An 8421-nucleotide genomic window follows, 5' to 3' on the forward strand; every position below is an offset into this window, starting at 1 on the left:
GTTACACTTTAGCCGAATCCTTAAAGCCCCAAATCTCTATATCACTCCCTGACTCACAGTGGAATTAAGACAAAATAGGGTGGAGTTCAGAAGTACAAACCATCCTGTCAAGCTGATGAGGGTTTGAGGGCAAATGCAGAGGTGAATGCTTGATTCACTCGGCAGGGTTAAGACCTTGTGAGACTTTGGAAGGAGAAGCCAAATTCTTCACTTCAGCTTGAGTGTATGATGAAAAAAAAATGATAAAATGCTGTTGTGATCTCTGTAAAACTCTCCTCCCTCCTGACACTGACAACAGTATAACAAAGTAGGGCTGTGGAATAATTCGAGCCCTCAACATTAATTTCAAGTCAAATCCTGACCCAGCAAAGGATAAAACATCCTATCAAACTGATTAAAATAGATCCCTCTGAACTGCCTCTTGCAATAATATATTAGAGACAAAAGTAATCTAAAACTATCAATAAATTCAACCATCACTAAACCTGATGGACAAAATTTCACAGTTAAGTTTGTCACACCTATGGTTAGTACATATTCTATTATTTATTGATCGGAAGATGTGAACATTACTGGCAAAGCTCGAATTTATTGTCCATCCCATTCCCAGTTCAGAGTTGACGATGGGTCTGGAGTCACATATAGGCCAGACCAGGGAAGGACTAAGATTTCCTTCCCTGAAGAACATTAGTGAACCAGATTGGTTTTCATAACAATCAAATACCTTGATCATCAACATTATTGCCTCTTTTTTTTAACAATTCCAGATTAACCAGGTTCAAGAACAGTTACTTCCCTTCAACCATTCAGTTCTTGAACCAACCGGCACAGCACTAACCACAACAGTTCAGCAACACTGTGACCACTTTGATCACTTTGCACTGAAACAGGCTTTTTTTTGTTTTAATTGTGTTCTTATAAAAATTGTGTATAATTTATGTTTCCTTGTGAATGCTGCTTATCTGATGCTCTGTGCCTGTGATGCTGCTGCAAGCAAGTTTTTCATTGCACCTGTGCACACATGGACTTGTGCATCTGGCAATAAACTCGACTTGACTTTAATTTATTAGTTGAATTTACGTTCCCCAGCTTCCATGGTGAAATTTAAAGTTAAGTCACTGCACCAATTGTTTAGGGCTCTAGATATCAGCCCATCAATTTAACTGCTATATTCCCACGCTCTTTAATTAATTCTCAGTGTGACGGCATTAGAAGAATCCATCAACAGCAATTAAGAATAGATAAAATTGAAATGAAATGGGGCAATGGTTCATTATTTTAACAGTACTAAATAGAACTTTGCATTCCATTACAGATGCACTTTCAATTCAGGTTCCAGATCTCAATGCAAACAATTGTCTTCTCATGAGAAGTTACTTGTGTTACCTTGTAATCTTGTTCATCATTGTTCAGGGCAGGCATGGTAGTGTAGCGGTTAGCGTAATGCTATTATGGCACCAGCGACCCGGGTTCAATTCCCGCCGCTGTCTGTAAGGAGTTTGTACGTTCTCCCCGTGTCTGCGTGGGTTTCCTCCGGGTGCTCTGGTTTCCTCCCACGTTCCAAAGACGTACAGGTTAGGAAGTTGTGGGCGTGCTATGTTGGCGCCGGATGCGTGGCGACACCTGCGGACTGCCCCCAGAACACTCTATGCAAAAGATGCATTTCACTGTGTGTTTCAGTGTACGTGTGACTAATAAAGATATCTGATCTTATCTTATCTGATGTTTCATTGATGAATCAATTGGCTTTAACGTCACACAAGACTAACTGAGGAACTGAAGAACTGAGCGATAACCAATCAATTGGAAGGTTGATTCTGATTGGTCACCTCAACTATTGGCCAGGACCTTCCTTGTTGTTGTTAGTAAAATTAACAAATTCTAATAAAAATCAACAGAGTTACTTGGAGTTTAGGAATACAAGTTATTCTGATTTTATATTAACTGTCTTCAGGTAAAATTAAATATTTAGTTTCTCCTGTAAACTTGCAAGGCAATGACAGCACTTTGCTGCAAATTATCTGTTCTGAATTTCATGCAGCCACCTTGAGTTGCACATCTGCTTCAAAACACTACACTGATGCTTAAATTATTTGATGCCAATTATTCTGGGGAAACAAGCAACCTTGAATGACACAAACCCCAGAAGGGTGTAGCTTTTCACTTTAGTTTTTCCAAGTTTGTAAAGTACAACAGTCTGGAACTGATCAACTTGGGAGGCAAAAACATGAGGGATCAACTTGGGAGGCAAGCTCTCCTCCTAACTTTTGAGAGTGATATGATTATGGACAGGAATTGTTAAGTAATGAAAAACTAGAAGGAATAAACCTGAGGTTTGGTCCCTGACCAAAGCCACAGTGAAACTTTAATGAGAAATGTAGTCATCAGACAGGATCATAGACATAAAAACAGGCCAATGTAGACATAATGACTGGAACAATCTCTTCTTGTGCTGGGTTACTCTGGAGGCTGGTTCTGCTTAAGATCTTACTTCCCTCTCCTGTGTCTGAATCTTATCACATTCTGTGCTCATCATGACACAGAAGAAGGCCATTTGGCCCATCTGATCAGTGCTGACCTCCGGAGAGTAATCCCATTAGTCCTATTCCCTCTCACACAGACCCATCAACTCCATTTTGATTCTTTTTGCCATTAACCTACTCTGAGAGTAACTTCCAGTGGTAATTAACGTACCAGAATGTCTTTGATGAGAGTTGGGAGACACTGGAGCACTCAGGAGACACTCACCTGGACACAGGGAGAACGTGCACACCCCACACAGACAGTGCCTGAGGTCAGAATTGAACCTGGGTCTCTGGATGAGGTAGCAGTACGAATTGCTGTACCACTGTGACCCCAGAAGTTCATTATTTTTAAACATTAATCTAACAGATAAAAGTACAGTTTGTAAAACAATGCCCCACACCAGGTTCAGGAACAGCTACTTCCCTTCGACCATTCGTTTCTTGAATCAACCAGCACAACCCTAATCACTGCAGTTTAGCAACACCATGACCATTTTGATCACTTTGCACGAAATGGACTTTGTTTTTATTTGTTCTAATTGTGTTCTTTCTTGTAAAAATTGTGTATAATTTATGTTTAATTTATGTTTTTCTTGTGAATGCTGCTTATCTGATGCTCTGTGCCTGTGATGCTGCTGCACGTAAGTTTTGCATTGCACCTGTGCACACATAGACTTGTGCATGTGACAATGAACTCGACTTTGACTTTGAATAATCTACATTTAATAAAAAGTGACGCCATTAGAAGAAATAAGATCTCTGAAATTGCCTCTTGGCATCGGAAAATGTTCTGTCTAATTCTGCAGAGACCTGGCAGTCCACGAGATGGAGCTGCAACCCCGACAAACAGAGCAGCTGATGAAAATAAAATAAACTGCAGATGCTTGAAGTCTGAAACAAAGGAAATGCGGGAAACACTCATCAGGTCAAGCAGCACCGATGGAAAAAGAAAGAGTTAATGTTTTATGTTGAAGGCCATTTGTCAGAACTGTGAAAAAGAGAGAAACAATTTAATTTGCAGAGAAGGTGAGGAAGGATGGATGGATAGGGCAAAGGAAACACCTCTGATAGGGTGAGGTCAGGGTTGCCGAGGGGATAAGTTGTAAATGTACTTGGTAATGGGTTAATGGAGACAATTTGGTGGTGACAATACAAACAAAAAATGTAAAATGTTGCAAAATGCAGGGCTGTAGGATATACCCGGCAGGTCAGGCTGTGCTGTGGAGATAGAACAGACCAACTTGAGGTCAGAGATGGAGACTTACATCACGAATGGCCAGTTCAGGTACAGACTGAGGGAGCGAGTTACCCGAACTTGTGGAAATCAATGGAGGGTGTAGAAGGCTGCACCACACCCAGACAGAAGGTGAGGTGCTGTTCCTTCTGTTGGGTCCCATTATAACAGTACAGGAGGTCACAGACTGATAGGTCAGAGTGGGAGTGGGATGAAGAATTAAGGTGGCAGGGTGCCGGAAGCTCAGGGTCACCTCTGCAGTCTGAACACAGGTGCCACAAAGCAGTCACCCAATCAGCATTTGGTTCCTCCGGTGTAGAGGAGACCGCGTTAAGAGCACTGAATGCGGTACTCTGTAAAGTGAAGAAGCGCCGGTGAATCACTCCATCACCTGGAGAGGCTGGTTGGATCTGTGGATGGTGGGAAGACAAGAGGTGAGAAGACCCTGTGCATGGGAAGGTGCTGTAAGAAGGGGAGTGACTCCTGCTGGGCAAGGTAGAGAGGACCAGGAAATCATGAAGGGAATGGTTCCTTTGAAATGTGGAAAGGGACGGGGAGGGGAGGACGTGTCCGCTGGTGGAATCTGGTTGGGGCTGGTGGAAAATGCAAAGGCTGGCAGGGTAGAAGAATCAGAGTCAGATTTGTTATCACTGACTTACGCATCATGAAGTGTGTTGTTTTGAGGCGGCAGTACAGCGCAAAGACATAAAAATCTATAAATTACAAAAGTAAATAAATAGTGCAGAAGGAAGGAATAATGAATTCATGGGTTCATGGACCCTTTAGAAATCTAATAGCAGAGGGGAAGAAGCTGTCCCTGAAACATTGAGTGTGGGTCTTCAGGCTCCCGTACCTCCTCCCCGATGGTAGTAACGAGAAGAGGGCAGGTCCCGGATGGTGAGGGTCCTCAGTGATGGATGCCGCCTTCTTGAGGCACAGCCTCTTGAAGATGTCCTCGATGGTGGGGAGGGTTGTGCCCGTGATGGAGCTGGCTGAGTCTACAACCCTCTGCAGCCTCTTGCAATCCTGTGCATTGGAGCCTCCATACCAGGCGGTGATGCAACCAGTCAGGATGCTCTCCACTGTACATCTATATAAATTTACAAGAGTCTTTGGTGACGTACCAAATCTCCTCCGACTCCTAACGAAGTAGAGCCACTGGCGTGCCTTCTTCATGATTGCATCAATGTGTAGGGCCCAGGATAGATCCTCAGAGATGTTGACGCCCGGGAACTTGAAGCTGCTCACCCTTTCCACCGCTGACCCCTCACTGAGGACTGGTGTGTGTTCTCTCGACTTCCCCTTCCTGAAGTCCACAGTCAGTTCCTTGGTCTTGCTGACGATGAGTGTGAGGTTGTTGTTTTGACACCACCCAACCAGCTGATGACCGGATGAGGAGCTGGTGAACTCAATGGACATACTGCCGAGGAAGAGATGATATGAGAGTGGAGGTGTGGGGAGAAAGATGACATTTGGTCACTGGTAGAAGAGAAGCTATGGTTCAGGATAAAGGAAGATATTTTAGAGGCACCTACATGTATCAACTAATCTTTGGAGTGAATACAATACAGGTGGAAGAACGAAGACAACAAACAAATCTGTTGGAGGAACTCTGCCGGTCGAGCAGCATCTGTAGGTGTTTTGAGACCTGCTGAGTTCCTCCAGCAGGTTGTTTGTTTGCTCAGATTCCAGCGTCTGCAGTCTCCTGTGTCCCTGAAGGAACTGGGACGATGGAATGGAGCCCTTACAGGACGCAGGGTGGGAGGAAATAAAATCAAGATAGCCGTTGGGACACGTTGGCTCATAATAAATGCCTGTAGCTCTCCTATCCATTGAGGTGAAGGTGGAGAGAACTAGAGTGGGGAGGGAAGAGGCAGAGACTGATCACATGAAGGTAAGAGCAGGGTGGAAATTGCTGGCCAAAGTGATGAAGGAAAGAGAGTTTTGATCCAGAGAAAGAGGGTGGAATTAAAGGAGCAGTCGTCCAATGAGAGCCAAGTGGCTTATTCTTTCCAGAGTTCCTGGAATATCTCAGATGTCAAGCTTGAAACTGCCTCCTATTCCAACCACATTTTGCACTCAGGACAAATTCCATTAGCATAGAGCCAAGCAAAATTGTATCAAAACTGTCCACATTCACATAACTCAAGTTATGTTTTGAAGAACAATGAACCCTGGACATATGGAGAATTTAACACGAGGTATTACAGGCTTAAGGTGCAGAGTAAGAGGGTTAGAGGGAATCTGAGGATATTTTTCCACCCAGAGGGTGGGTCTAATCGGAACGCACTGCCTGAGAAGGTAGGGGAGGCAGGTAATCTCTCCACATTTAGGAAGTATCTGGACGAGCACTTGTATCGCCAAGGCAGAGAAGGGTAAGGACCAGGATGAGTGTAGATGGGCACTGGGTGGTCAACATGGACGTGGTGGGCTGAAGGGCCTGTTTCGGTGCTGTATCCCTCTATGACAAAACTCCTTGGGTTCCCCAGGCCTGGTGTGCTAGCAACTGATCTCCAATCAGAGTTTGAGCACTCTCTGGTAATCGATTCTGCCTCCAAGCCCAGAACATGCTGGATTCTGCCATGTCCAAGCCACTTGTGATTAAGACTAGGCCATAACCACCTTCCTTTTGGAATGTTTTCCAGGGAAAGCTGGAGCTTGATTCAGGAGCAGTAGCTGGTACACTCTGGCACGTGGGCCATCTAGTGAAAATATTTGAAGACCCTGCCAGTAATTGTAACATCACTCAATGATGACTGCTTCAGAGTTACCTGACCAACCCAGGCAACAAAACAGTGGCCTCCTTCAGAGTTCAATGCTACTCTTCTCACCAATGCCTGGAGCAAAGTTTATACTAATCCTACCTCAACAACAGAACACTACGGACCACCATGGACTTGTCTCTGATTGTATTTCTGTTTTGCACTCTTTTTATGTAGAATTCAAGTATAATTTATGTATAGTTTATGTTCTGTGTGTTGCCTGTACCTACATGTCAGTGTTGCTGCTGCAAGCAAGTTTTTCATTGTACCTGTACCTCACCGTACCTGTGCACATGACAATAAACTCGACTTGACTTGACTGGATATTGAGCTTGAGGTCTGTGAGCCACTGTTCGACTTTTTCAGAGAAGGATATTTCGATTGAATTTGCATTGAGAGCAGGATGAAACATGTCAGGGCTCTGATCTTGCCAGGATAAATCTAGAGCTAAATCACCTAAAGCAGTAGTGGGGTATTTTCTCAAAATTGCATAAAAGTTGACCAAGGGAGAATAAAGTCACAAGATGCAGTAACCATACAAAGGCTGAATTGAATTTAAGAATTGATTGGATAAACATTGATTTTTCACTAAGTGAAGCACATTTCTGTCTCTTTAAATACAAAAACCACAAGTTAAACATCTGCTTCTCTGCTCTCCATCATCATAGCTACAACAGCCCCCAGAAAATGAGGTGTCCTCACTAGTTCAAAGCATGCTGATTAAAAAATGTTTTTCCCAAAAGTCACGGAGATCTTCAAAATTCACAGACATTAGCAAATGTAATGGTATCTGTGACACAGATGTCTACGTCCCAGCCTTAGGAATGCTGATGGGGTCCATTAGAAGTTCGTAATGTAGCAGTTAGCATAACGCTATCACAGTGCCAGCGACCCGGGTTCAATTCCGGCTGCTGTCTGTAAGGAGTTTGTACGTCCTCCCCGTGACTGCGTGGGTTTCCTCTGGGTGCTCTGGTTTCCTCCCACATTCCAGAGACGTACGGGTAAGGAAGTTGTGGGCGTGCTATGTTGGCGCCGGAAGCGTGGCGACACTTGCGGGCTGCCCCCAGAACACTCTACGCAAAAGATGCATTTCACTGTGTGTTTCGATGTACATGTGACTAATAAATATATCTTATCTTATAAAAGTTCCAGAACCACAGGCAGAAGAGATATTGATTATCCATCTGCACTGTGGCCACATCACACCAGACACAATGAAGAACCGGTCATATGTTCCCAAATCAGGAATGGAATATTATCTGGAGAGGAACCTGCACATGGTGGTGTTTCTGTGTGCCTGCTGTTCTGGGGAGAGGTCACAGTTTTCAAAAGATGTCAAAGAAACCTTGGTCTGCTACTGCAAAGTAGTTTGCGGATGGTGCGCACTGCATGGTGACTGGTGCTTCAGGGACTGAATGTCTAGAGGGATGGGTGCAGTACCTGTTTTATCCTGAACCGTGTCAAGCTTCAGGAGTGGTTCTGAAGCTGAAGTCATCCAGACAAGCAGAACGCATTTCCTGTTCTGACTGGTGCCTTGAAGTTGGTGGAAAGATTTTGAATCATCAAGTTATTGATGCACCATAGAAAGCATCCTATCTGGATACATCACAGCTTGGTACTGCAACTGCTCTGCCTAGGACCGCAAGAAACTGCAGAGAGTTGTGGACACAGCCCAGCGCGTCACGGAAACCAGCCTCCCCTCCATGGACCCTTGCTGCCTTGGTGTAGCAGCCAGCATAATCGAAGACCCCCACCCATCCGGGTCATTCTCTATTTTCTCCTCTCCCATCGGGCAGATATAGGAGCCTGAGGGCACGTACCACCAGGCTCAAGGACAGCTTCTATCCCACTGTGATAAGACTATTGAACGGTTCCCTTATACGTTAAGATGGACTCTTGA

This window comes from Pristis pectinata, chromosome 26 (assembly GCF_009764475.1).
Source record: "Pristis pectinata isolate sPriPec2 chromosome 26, sPriPec2.1.pri, whole genome shotgun sequence".
Taxonomy (NCBI): domain Eukaryota; kingdom Metazoa; phylum Chordata; class Chondrichthyes; order Rhinopristiformes; family Pristidae; genus Pristis; species Pristis pectinata.